The sequence below is a fragment of the Chiloscyllium punctatum genome, chromosome 27, assembly GCF_047496795.1.
Source record: "Chiloscyllium punctatum isolate Juve2018m chromosome 27, sChiPun1.3, whole genome shotgun sequence".
Classification (NCBI taxonomy): domain Eukaryota; kingdom Metazoa; phylum Chordata; class Chondrichthyes; order Orectolobiformes; family Hemiscylliidae; genus Chiloscyllium; species Chiloscyllium punctatum.
Window position 1 is genome coordinate 5,224,969 of NC_092765.1, and position 12,298 is coordinate 5,237,266.

Below are 12,298 nucleotides of genomic sequence, written 5' to 3' on the forward strand. Positions count from 1 at the left end.
CTTTTTTGAACCCTTCCAAGTTTCACAACATCCATCCTTCAGGAGGGAGACCAGGACTGCATGCAATATTCCAAAAGTAGTTGTGGTTCTGTTCGCCGAGCTGGGAATTTGTGTTGCAGACGTTTCGTCCCCTGTCTAGGTGACATTCTCAGTGCTTGGGAGCCTCCTATGAAGCGCTTCTGTGATGTTTCCTCTGGCATTTATAGTGGTTTGAATCTGCTGCTTCCGGTTGTCAGTTCCAGCTGTCCGTTGCAGTGGTCGGTATATTGGGTCCAGGTCTTATTGATTGAATCTGTGGATGAGTGCCATGCCTCTAGGAATTCCCTGGCTGTTCTCTGTTTGGCTTGTCCTATAATAGTAGTGTTGTCCCAGTCGAATTCATGTTGCTTGTCATCTGCGTGTGTCATAAGTACATCGACCTGGACCCAATATACCAACCACTGCAGCGGACAGCTGGAACTGGCAACCGGAAGCGGCAGAGACAGGCCACTATAAATGCCGGAGGAAACAGCACAGAAGCGCTTCACAGGAGGCTCCCAAGCACTGAGAATGTCACCTAGACAGGGGACGAAACGTCTGCAACACAAATCCCCAGCTCGGCGAACAGAACCACAACAATGAGCACCCGAGCTACAAATCTTCTCACATACTTTGAATTCCAAAAGTCCCCTAACAAATAACCTATACAGCTGCAACGTGACCTCCCAACTCCAATACTCAATGCTCTGACCAATAAAGGAAAGCATACCAAATGCCGCCTTCACTGCTCTATCTACCTGCGGCTGTACATTCACAGAACAATGAATCTGCACTCAGGTCTCTTTGTTCAGCAACACTCCCTAAGACCTTACCATGGATTAAATTCCACTTGTTGTTATGCAGCCCATCTGGCCAACCCAAATACATTCTCCTGTGGTCTAAGGCTGTATTCAGTGTCCCACCAACTATCATGTCATCAGAAAACTTACTGATCTAGGTCATTTATGTACAATATAAACAGCAAGGCATCGAACTCTGCACCTTGTGGTACACCAATGGACAGAACTGGGATAAGTTAGAAATTGAATGAAGAGAGCTGGAAAAACTCAGCAGATCCAGCAGCAACTGAACAGCCAGATACAGATTTAACATTTCAACTTCTCTCTCTAAGCATGCTGTCAGACCTACTGAGTTTCTCCACCTCATTCTGTTTTTCTTTCAGACATCCAGCTTCTGCCATTCTTTGTTTTTATTTAGAGGCAGCATTAGTTGCCAGCAAATGAAAGTAGGGAATGTAGGAAGAACAAAAGTGTAAGTCTGTGATTTTATGTGATTGGGTCAGGCAATGTCTGGGCTGAGTGAAAGTTACAATCCATTCAACAATCTGTCATCAGAACTGAAAACATTTTGAACTTAACCTTCTAAACTTTTGGGAATAGAATCCATCAACTAAATAAAATAATCCTTCCTGGATTCTGAAAGTTAGGTCATTTTTAATTCCTTTAGGTTTATAAATCTCCCGTTAATGTATCCATCCTTTCCCCACCAAATCTCTGTGAATTTTTTTTTAATATCTAAAGGGCTGAGGTATAAGGTCATAAGGTTTATGCTGTAGTTATACAAAGCCCTGGTTTGACCTTATTGGGAGTACTGAGAGCAGATTGGGCATCGCTCGTAGAGAAGGATATATTGGCCTTGGACGGACAACAATGTACGTTGACAAGAATGATACTTAGAATTCAGGGAGTGTTGCTGAACAAAGAGACCTTGGAGGGCAGGTTCATAGCTCCTTGAAAGTGGAGTCGCAGGTAGATAGGATAGTGAAGAAGGCGTTTGGTATGCTTTCTTTTATTGGTCAGAGTATTGAGTACAGGAGTTGGGAGGTCATATTGCGGATGTACAGGACATTGGTTAGGCCACTGTTGGAATATTGCGTGCAATTCTGGTCTCCTTCTTATCGGAAAGATATTGTGAAACTTGAAAGGGTTCAGAAATGATTTACAAGGATGTTGCCAGGGTTGGAGGATCTGAGCTACAGGGAGAGGCTGAACAGGCTGGGGCTGTTTTCCCTGGAGCGTCGGTGGGTGAGGGGTGACCTTATAGAGGTTTACAAAATTATGAGGGGCATGGGTAGGATAAATAGGCAAAGCCTTTTCCCTGGGGTGAGGGAGTCCAGAACTAGAGGGCGTAGGTTTAGGGTGAGAGGGGAAAGATATAAAAGAGACCTAAAGGCCAACTGTTTCATGCAGAGGGTAGTACATGTATGGAATGAGCTGCCAGAGGATGTGGTGGAGGCTGGTACAATTGCAACATTTAAGAGGCATTTGGATGGGTATATGAATAGGAAGGGTTTGGATAGATAGGGGTTGGGTGCTGGCAGGTAGGACTAGAGTAGGTTGGGATATCTGGTCGGCATGAATGGTTTGGACCGAAGGGCCTGTTTCCGTGCTGGACATCTCTATGATTAGTCATGTGGAGAAGGTGAGGACTGGAGAATCAGAGTCGAAAAGTGTTACATTGTGCTTTTCCAGTGCCACACTTAAGGAGTTATGAGGAAGAGAAAAAATTAGATCTGTATTTTTCCAGAATTTCGAAAGGTAAGGACTGATCTGATATGCTCTGACCAAAGACATGGTAGATAAACTATTTCCTATGGAATGAGGAAAGTGTGCCAAGCAGGCTAAGATAAAAGGAAGGGAGGAGGGACTTGGGGGAAATGTGATAGGTGGAAGGAGGTTATGGTGAGGGTGATAGGCCGGAGTGGGGGTGGGGGCAGAGAGGTCAGGAAGAAGATTGCAGGTTAGGAAGGTGATGCTGAGTTCAGTTCAAGGGTAGGGACTGAGGCAAGGTGGGGGAAGGGGAAATGAGGAAACTGGAGAAATCTCAGTTCATCCCTTGTGCTTGGAGGGTTCCCAGGCAGACGATGAGGCGCTCTTCCTCCAGCCGTCGTGTTGCTATAATCTGGCAATGGAGGAGTCCAAGAACCTGCATGTCCTTGTTGGAGTGGGAGGGGGAGTTGAAGTGTTGAGCCACGGGGTGGTTGGGTTGGTTGGTCCGGGTGTCCCAGAGGTGTTCTCTGAAACATTCAGCAAGTAGGCGGCCTGTCTCCCCAATATAGAGGAGGCCACATCGGGTGCAGCGGATGCAGTAAATGATGTGTGCGGAGGTGCAGGTGAATTTGTGGCGGATATGGAAGGATCCCTTGGGGCCTTGGAGGGAAGTAAGGGGGGAGGTGTGGGCGCAAGTTTTGCATTTCTTGCGGTTGCAGGGGAAGGTACCGGGAGTGGGGGTTGGGTTGGTGGGGCGTGTGGACCTGACGAGGGAGTCACGGAGGGAGTGGTCTTTTCGGAACGCTGATAGGGGAGGGGAGGGAAATATATCCCTGGTGGTGGGGTCCGTTTGGAGGTGGCGGAAATGATGACGGATGATACAATGTATATGGAGGTTGGTGGGGTGGTAGGTGAGGACCAGTGGGGTTCTGTCCTGGTGGCGATTGGAGGGGCGGGGCTCAAGGGCGGAGGAGTGGGAAGTGGAGGAGATGCGGTGGAGAGCATCGTCGATCACGTCTGGGGGGAAATTGCCTTGAAGAAGGAGGCCATCTGGGTTGTTCGGTATTGGAACTGGACCTCCTGGGAACAGATGCGGTGGAGACGAAGGGATTGGGAATATGGGATGGCGTTTTCACCTACCACCCCACCAACCTCCATATACATCGTATCGCCTATCATCATTTGGGGGTCGAGGGGATGGGTCTTGGAGGGATGCTATCTGAAGTGTCAGTGTGTACTCAATGTACTCAACTAGAATTGTTGTCAATATTAAATCTAAGATTCTTTTTGTTAATGAGAAGTATTAAGGGATATGGGCCAAAGACAGGAGTTAGACTTTAGATCAGCCATGATCACATTGAATGGGCTGAATGGTCTATTTTGTGTTCCTGTGTGCTATCAAGTTTTCGATGACAAAGTCAGGGTGAAGATTATGTCCATATGAACCGAGTATATTAGATATATTCCTTGTCGTTTGAGCTTCGGTGACCCCGCTATTTTAAAATTGACGCCTGCAATGAAAGGTGTGCTTTGACAGTTTTTGATTGACAGATCTACTGACCCATAGTAACAGGGCTCTGCTCCGTATCAACCAATTATAGCTGGTCAGTCGGGCCCTACTGTTGACGGACAGATTGATAGCCCAATGAAGAGTGAACATTGTTTTGGGGCGGGCCACAGTATCCAATTATCGTGGAGGTCCGGGATCACCGATAGATTCATCTGTGTCGGTGGGGGCGGGGACCATCCGAGCCAGTCAGTGAAGGGAAGCAGTGTCAGGCGGGGTCTGTTGTGTAATTGACATGGTTTGTGCCCAATCGGCGCAGGGACGCGGTTGTCAGGCGTGATTCGTTGTGTGATTGACATGGATTTTTTGCCCAAGCAACGCAGGGAGGCGTGTACGGTTAGGCCTGTTTTGTGACTGACATAGATCTTGTCCAATAGACTTAGAGAGGTGGCGTCAGATGGGCGTGTCTGATGTGTGATTGACTGGAGCTCAGATAAGTCTATTTGCGGTGTGTTGACCAATTAACGGAGAGGTGGGGGAAAAAAAACACACGGGCCCTGACTGGCAACTGGGGCCGACCAATGGAGGTTGGGCAGATGGACAGTATTGACCAATCGGTGGGGAGGAGTGGGCGGTGACTGGGGGCCGGGCGGGAGCGTGTGTTCAAGATAACGGCAGATAGTGGGAGAGAGAGAGAGGGTCAGGCTGAAGGGAGTTGGGGCAATGGAGGGCGCATTGGCCAATATTTATACTTCAGCCCGCTTCAGGAAGCCAGTCGGGTCCCATCATTATCACAGAGCCGTGTGAAGAAAATACTGCAGTACTTTGACTCTGACACTAAATGACATCATGACTGACAGTGGGATCTTGCTGTGCGTAAATGTCCTGCCCTTTGGTGACTGACCTGCAAGAAATACATCAATAAAAGTGAAATGTTGAGAATGCTGGAATCTAACCAAACCCAGGAAATACTGGAGAAACTCAGCAGGTTTGGCACAGTTCAGATTTTGAAGAATTAAGGGCTGTACATGATGAAGTGTGAAGTCCTGTAATTTATGAAAGATGCTTCTAGAAACATAGAGCCACAGAGGTGTACAGCACGGAAACAGATCCTTCGGTCCATCCCGACCAGATATCCTAACATAACGTAATCCCATTTGGCCCATATCCCCCTCCACCCTTCCTATTCACATACCCATCCAGATGTTGTAATTGTGAGAAAGTGAGGACTGGAAACGCTCAGCAGATCAGACAGCATCTGAGGAGCAGGAGAGTTGACATTTCGAGCATGAGCCCTTTGTCAGGAATGTTGTAATTGTACCAGTCTCCACCACCTCCTACGGCAGCTCATTCCATACACATTCCACCCTCTGTGTGAGAAAGTTGTCCTTAGGCCCCTTTTAAATCTCTCCTCTCTCACCTTAAACCTGTGCCCTCTAGCGTTGGACTCCCATGTCCCAAGGAAAAGACCTTGGCTATTTACCCTATCCATGCCTCTCATGATTTTATAGACCTCTACAACATCACCCTCAGCCTCTGACATTCCAAGGAAAACAGCCCTGGCCTATTCAGCCTCTCCCTATAGGTCAAACCCTCCAACCCTGGTAACATCCTTGTAAATCTTTTCTGAACCCTTTCAAGTTCCATAACATTCCTTGCTATAACAGAGAGACTGGAATTGCATGCAGTATTCCAAAAGTGGCCTAACCAATGCCCTGTACTGTTGTAACATAACCTCCCACCTCTCATACTCAGTGCGCTGATCAATAAAGGCAAGCATTTCCAAACACTGCCTTCACTATCCTCTCTACCAGCAGTTCCTCTTTCAAGGAACTATGAACCTGCATTCCAAGGTGTCTTTGTTCAGCAGCTCTCCCCATTACCTTACCGTTACGTATTTAAGTTCTGCTTTGAATTGCCTTTCCAAAATGCAGCATCTCACATTTATCTAAATTTGTTTTACAAAAAAAAACTATTTCCATTGTGTGCTGAAAATGTGGAACTCAATAGGATAAGAAGTAGCTGAGGAGATTGCTATAGATGTGATTTATAGAAATCTTGACGATTAAGAAGAAAGTTGAGGATTATATTATAGTAGAGACTGAAGTCTACCATGATGCCAAGAGGCTGGAGTAGCCTGGTCAACATCACTGAGATATGGATGTAGGTTTGCTTGCTGAGCTGGATGGTTCATTTCCAGGTGTTTCATCAACCTACTAGGTAACATCTTCAGTGGGCCCCCAGGCAAAGCATTGTTGACAATTCCTGCTTTCTATTTATATGTTCAGGTTTTCTTTGGATTGGTGATGCCATTTCCTGTGGTGACATCATTTCCGATGATGACATCATTTCCGGTAACTATGTCATTTCCGGTTCTTTTTCTCAGGGGGTAGTAGATGGGGTCTAACTCGGTGTGGTTGTTGATAGAGTTCCGGTTGGAATGCCATGCTTCTAGTAATTCTCGTGCGTGTCTCTGTTTGGCTTGTTCGAGGATAGATGTGTTGTCCTTCCTTATCTGTATGTAAGGATACTAGTGAGAGAGGGTCATGTTGTTTTGTGGCTAGTTTCCTGCCTGTTTGTCCAATGTAGTGTTTGTTACACTAAGTAGAAAGCAGGAATTATCAACAGTGCTTCGCCTGGAGGCCCACTGAAGATTTACCTAGTAGGGTGACGAAACGTCTGGAAATGAACCGTCCAGCTCAGTGAGCAAACTTACATCCAGAACCTCAACCTGAGCTACAAATCTTCTCAGAGCTCGCTATTATTCAGATATCTTTAATGTATGGTAGTATGGCTAGAGTCTCTGGTCTTCTTGTTTAAGATTGTTGTGTAAGAATCAGCAGACTATGCTTATCAGGTACCCGTTGTTTTTGAATATGTTGTATAGATGTTTTTCGACTAGAGTCTCCACAACATCTATCCCAAGTGTCATTAGCAATCTCAGATCTACCTCTTCACTGCCCGTTCTTAAGCCTTATCTCTTAAGGACGTATTCTGACATACTTCAGTCTAAGAGTAATGCTTGTTTCCTCTCTTTGGGAATACTCATGATGAAGGTTAATAATAAGAATTGTTGTGGGCTCAGATTCAAAAATAGTGTTAAATCTGTTTTTGGTTTTGATTTCTGTGAAATCAAAATCTGTCTTGAAAGGGTCAGAAATGTATTTAGAATTGAGTCAAAACAGAAGTTTCAAGAAATACTGACGAAACTGGCAACCTAGTGAGATAATAGTTGAAAAGTTTAATATGCTCAGATTTGCGACCCAGAGAGAGACCGATAATAGGCCAGAGCAGGTTCAGTTTAGAAGAAACTATCCATACCAGTAGATGTGCTGTTTAGCAACATAAAAATGGTCAAAATAGCTTGATGATTATTTTAAGAGTCAGTGAAAAAAGTCAATTAGCATCTGTTTCAGGGAAAGATAGTAAGTGGGTGAATTACAACTGTGAATGTGCAGAAATTCACCAAAAGGAAATATGTATAACCTCACTGGTTGAATAGGAATGATTCATGTGAAGATAGAGTGATAATTCACTGGGGACTGAGTGTCTATGAAGGAAAATGCTGGGTTAAAAAAAGGATGAGTCTTTAATTTTGCCATTTACAATAAGATCCTTCCAAATTGTGTTTATATAGCTTTTGTTTTTGTAAGTTTGGATGACTGAGCAACCCTTTTTCATTATTACAATCTGAATGTATGAAAATGGGATAATGTCAGCGCATTGAAGACCAGGAAATCTTTATGAAAACTAAGTCTGATACTTAACAAAGTTTTGAATCCTGTTGATCCTGCTGTGGCAGGTAAGAGTGTGTTGAGGTCTTTTGTACAGCTGGAGCTCTCCCTACACTTGATACAAAGGACCATTCTTTCTGTGGAAATCTATTGATGAGTGATGACTGGTTAACCTGAACTATTGAAGAATTATCTGGTCTTGTCCTCAACTAACTTTCAGAAATGTGCCGTTTCCAGCATGGATGACTTGGTAATCATCAACAGTAGAAATTGGATGTCTTTCACTTAACATGCCTCAGCAGACAAAGTTCAAGAAACGCATTGTTGTTTGATCTTTGCTTATTTAGCATGAAACAGGGATCTGACAAGGAGACACCTTTATCTGTACAACTAGAACTGCGCTAAATTATGCATTTTTCCCAGGAGTTATTTGGTGAGTAGCTGCCGTGTACTCAACAGTATTTCTAATTAGTTAGAGAAAGTGTTAAAATTGTTGGTCTCCTTCCTCACCTCACATTTCCAATGCAGGTATGGCTCATTTTATCCTCTTTTTTTCTGTTGAACTATTAAAAAACTCAAGTAATTCATTAACAGTAAAAGAAATTCCAAACTCTCTGACATTTTTCTTTCACCAGACTTAGTGTCAAACTGACACTGACCCCATTATACATATGCCTCTGTTTATTATTACCTAATGCAGTACCACATATTTCAAATTCTTTTATTTTTAACATACGTGACTGTTTCCTTCACATGAAGTTGATGGAAAGTTACCTTGCTGACTCTGGACGTTGTCACATAAGTACTCCAGAAGACCAAACAGCAATGGAGAAAATACTGGATTAGTGGTGCTGGAAGAGCACAGCAGTTCAGGCAGCATCCAACGAGCAGCGAAATCGACGTTTCGGACAAAAGCCCTTCATCAGGAAGATGAAGGGCTTTTGTCCGAAACGTCGATTTCGCTGCTCGTTGGATGCTGCCTGAACTGCTGTGCTCTTCCAGCACCACTAATCCAGTATTTGGTTTTCAGCAGCTGCAGTCATTGTTTTTACCTCTGCCATGGAGAAAAGCCCAACATCATCGTCACACTACTCTTTAAAGGAAAAAGAAGTGTACTAAATTTAGCAGCATACATTATAATGAATCCTCCATTTGATGGAAGCATTTTGGAAATATAAAGTGTCTTTTTTGAATTTGTAGACAAGTATTTTGATAGGCTGGCAAATGATTAAAAACACATACAGTTTATCAACTGTCACAATTTAACTGGGAAGGGATTGAAGGCTGTCCCCTTAATTGTTCCCCACCATTCAACAAGCAGTGATAAAATGTACAAAATCAGAATGAGAATACTAAAACAACCAATTTGTCTGACTGCTACTCGACAAAAGCAAGTAACACCAGGTAATTTCAGTAAAAGTAAAGATAAATTGTATTCCAACACAATTTTAATGAGCAGTGAAAAGAAAATGTCATTAATTTGTACAACTTAAACTAAACCTGTCAAACCCCATGTGCAAACACAGTGCCATAATTTAGATAGACAAAAGACAAATAGTTTAACATATTACCATAGGTGGAAAAGAATATAGAACACTAAACAAAATTCTAAAGATCAAAAGTCCCAATCACAAGATGGAAATTTATTTTCCTGCAGTACTTTTCTTTTGCAATCATGATACGTTGAAGGTGAGAGAGCAAGTTTAAAGGAGATGTACAAGGCCAATTTTTTTTACATTGAAGGTGGTAGGTGCCCAAAATGTGTTGCCTGGTGTGTTCTCTGTTCTCTGTACTGTGATATGCTGTCATTTATAACGTGGTGCCCATTCTTCAGTTTGATGGCTGTTGAGGTAAACAAGTCTTCTTTTAAACTTTCTTGGTTTTTAATCCCCACACAGAAGGAAGGAGAGAGGAGGGAAATGGAAGCTTTCTGTCTGCATGCTTTGGATGTTTCTTATACTCTGTTGCTCTTTTAACTTAAAGCTCTTTATAACTCAACAAATCAACCCAAGAGTTGCTGTCTCATGGTGCAGTGGTAGAGTTCCTAACTCTGAGCTAGGAGGCCTGGGTTCAAGTCCCACCTGCTCCAGGGGTGTGCAATAACATCTCTGAACAGATTGATTAGGAAATATCTATAGAGAGCTGTCGTAAGGCAGAATTTCCTTATGTCGGATGATTTGCAGTGCTGTTCGGTCTCAAGTTTCCCCTCTTACTGCTTCTAAAAAGCAGCATTGTACTGTACATCTGGACAAGATGCAACACTTGCCTTTCAAGTTGCAAAACCTTCCTGGTATTAAAATCAAAGCAATCCAAAATCCGTTTTAGTTTCTAGTCCCAAAAATGAAAAATATGTGGTCTTTAAAGTCTTTAAAGAAACAATGTTACATTCGATTGGTTAGAATTAAGACCTTTAGATGTACAGTCTATTCTGATATAACGCGATAGTTCCATTCCTGTGCGATCCTGCATTATAAGAAAATTGCGTAATAGCTGGACCATTTAAAGCAATGGGACCAGAATTGCGTTAAAGCCAATATAGGTAAGGAAAGTTCGCATTCTACAAATAACGGTCTAAGTTCTTCAATTGCTTTATAGCCAATTTGCATTAAAGAAACACACATTACAGCAGAACTGACTATATGTTTAAGGTAAATTTAATCGATGAGCCCATATTGAATGCTTATTCGAAAAAAAAACTTCTATCTTTCAATACGAGGCTTGTGCGGGCAGATTGTCTTATCAGGGCAAAAGTGAGATGTGCAGATGCTGGAGATTAGAATCAAGAGTGTGATTCTTGAAAAGCACAGCAGGTCAGGCAGCATCTGAGGAACAGGAGAATCGATGTTTTGGGCAAAAGCCCTTCATCAGGAATGAGGCTGGGAGCCTCGGGGTGGAGAGATAAATGGGAGGGGGTGGGGCAGGGGGGAAGCTAGTTGAGAGTGCAACAGGTGGGTGGAGGTGGGGGTAAAGGTGATAGGTTGGAGGAGAGGGTGGAGCAGATAAGTGGGAAGGAGGATGGACAGACGGGACAGGTTATGAGGACGGTGCTGAGCTGGAAGGTAGGAACTTGGATAAGGTGGGGAGAGGGGAAATAAGGAAACTGGTGAAATCCACATTGATGCCCTGGGGTTGAAGGGTCCTGAGTTGGAAGGTGAGGCATTCTTCCTCCAGGTTTCAGGTGGTAAGGGAGTGGCGATGGACGAGGCCCAGCACTTGCATGTCCTTGGCAGAGTGGAAGGGGAGGTTAAAGTGTTCGGCCACGGGGCAGTAGGATTGGTTGGTGTGGGTGTCCCAGCGATGTTCTCTGAAGCATTCTGCGAGTAGCCGTCCTGTCTCCCCAATGTAAAGGAGACTGCATTGGAAGCAATGGATACAGTAAATGAGGTGTGGAAGCGCAGGTGAAACTCTGATGGATGTGGAAGGTCCTTTGGTGCCTTGGATGGAGGTGAGGGGGGAGGTGTGGGCGCAGGTTTTGCATTTCCTGCAGTGGCAGGGGAAGGTGCTGGGAGGGGAGGGTTGATTGTTGGGGGCATGGACCTGACGAGTTGGTCACAGAGGGAACGGTCTTTACGGAAAGTGGATAGGGGTGGGAGCGAAATAGACCCCTAGATGATGCGATGCATACAGAGGTTGATGGAGTTGAAGGTGAGAACTGGGGATGTTCTGTCCTTGTTGTGGTTGGAGGGGTGGAGTTTGAGGGCGGAGGTGTGGGATGTGGATGAGATGCACTGGAGGGTATCGTCAATCACGTGGGAGGGGAAATTGTGGTTTTTAAAGAAAGAGGCCATCTGGTGTGTTCTGTGGTGGAACTGGTCCTCCTAGGAGCAGATACGGTGGAGGGGGAGGAATTGGGAATAAGGGATAGCATTTTTGCAGGAGGTACGGTGGGAGGAACTGTAGTCCAGGTAGCTGTGGGAGTTGGTGAGTTTGTAGAAAATGTCAGTGTTGAGTTGGTCACCATTGATATTAGATGGAGAGGTCCAGGAAGGAGAGGGGTGTTAGAGATGGTCCACATGAATTTAAGGTCAGGGTGGAATGTGTTGGTGAAGTTTGTTCAACCTCCTCGTGGGAGCACGAGGTGGCGCTGATGCAGTCATCAATGTAACGGAGGAAAAGGTGGGGAGTGGTACCGGTGTAACTGCAGAAGATGGCCTGTTCCACGTGGCGGACAAAGTGACAGGCATAGCTGGGGCCCATGTGGGTGCCCATGGCTACTATTTTCATTTTCATCTGGAGAAAGTGGGAAGATTCGAAGGTGAAGTTGTTGAGGGTGAGGACCAGTTCAGCCAAATGAATAAGAGTATCAGTGGAAGGGTAACTGGTGGGGACATCAGGAGGGGAAGAATTGGAGGGCTTGGAGGCCCTGGTCATGGCGGATTGAGGTGTAAAGGGACTGGATGCCCATGGTGAAGATAAGGCGTTGGGGCCAGGGAACTTGAAGAGGTGGAGGGTGTGGGTGGTGTCCAGAATGCTTGTGGGCAGTTCCTGAACTGGGAGGATAGTACAGTATCGAGGTAGGTGGAGATGAA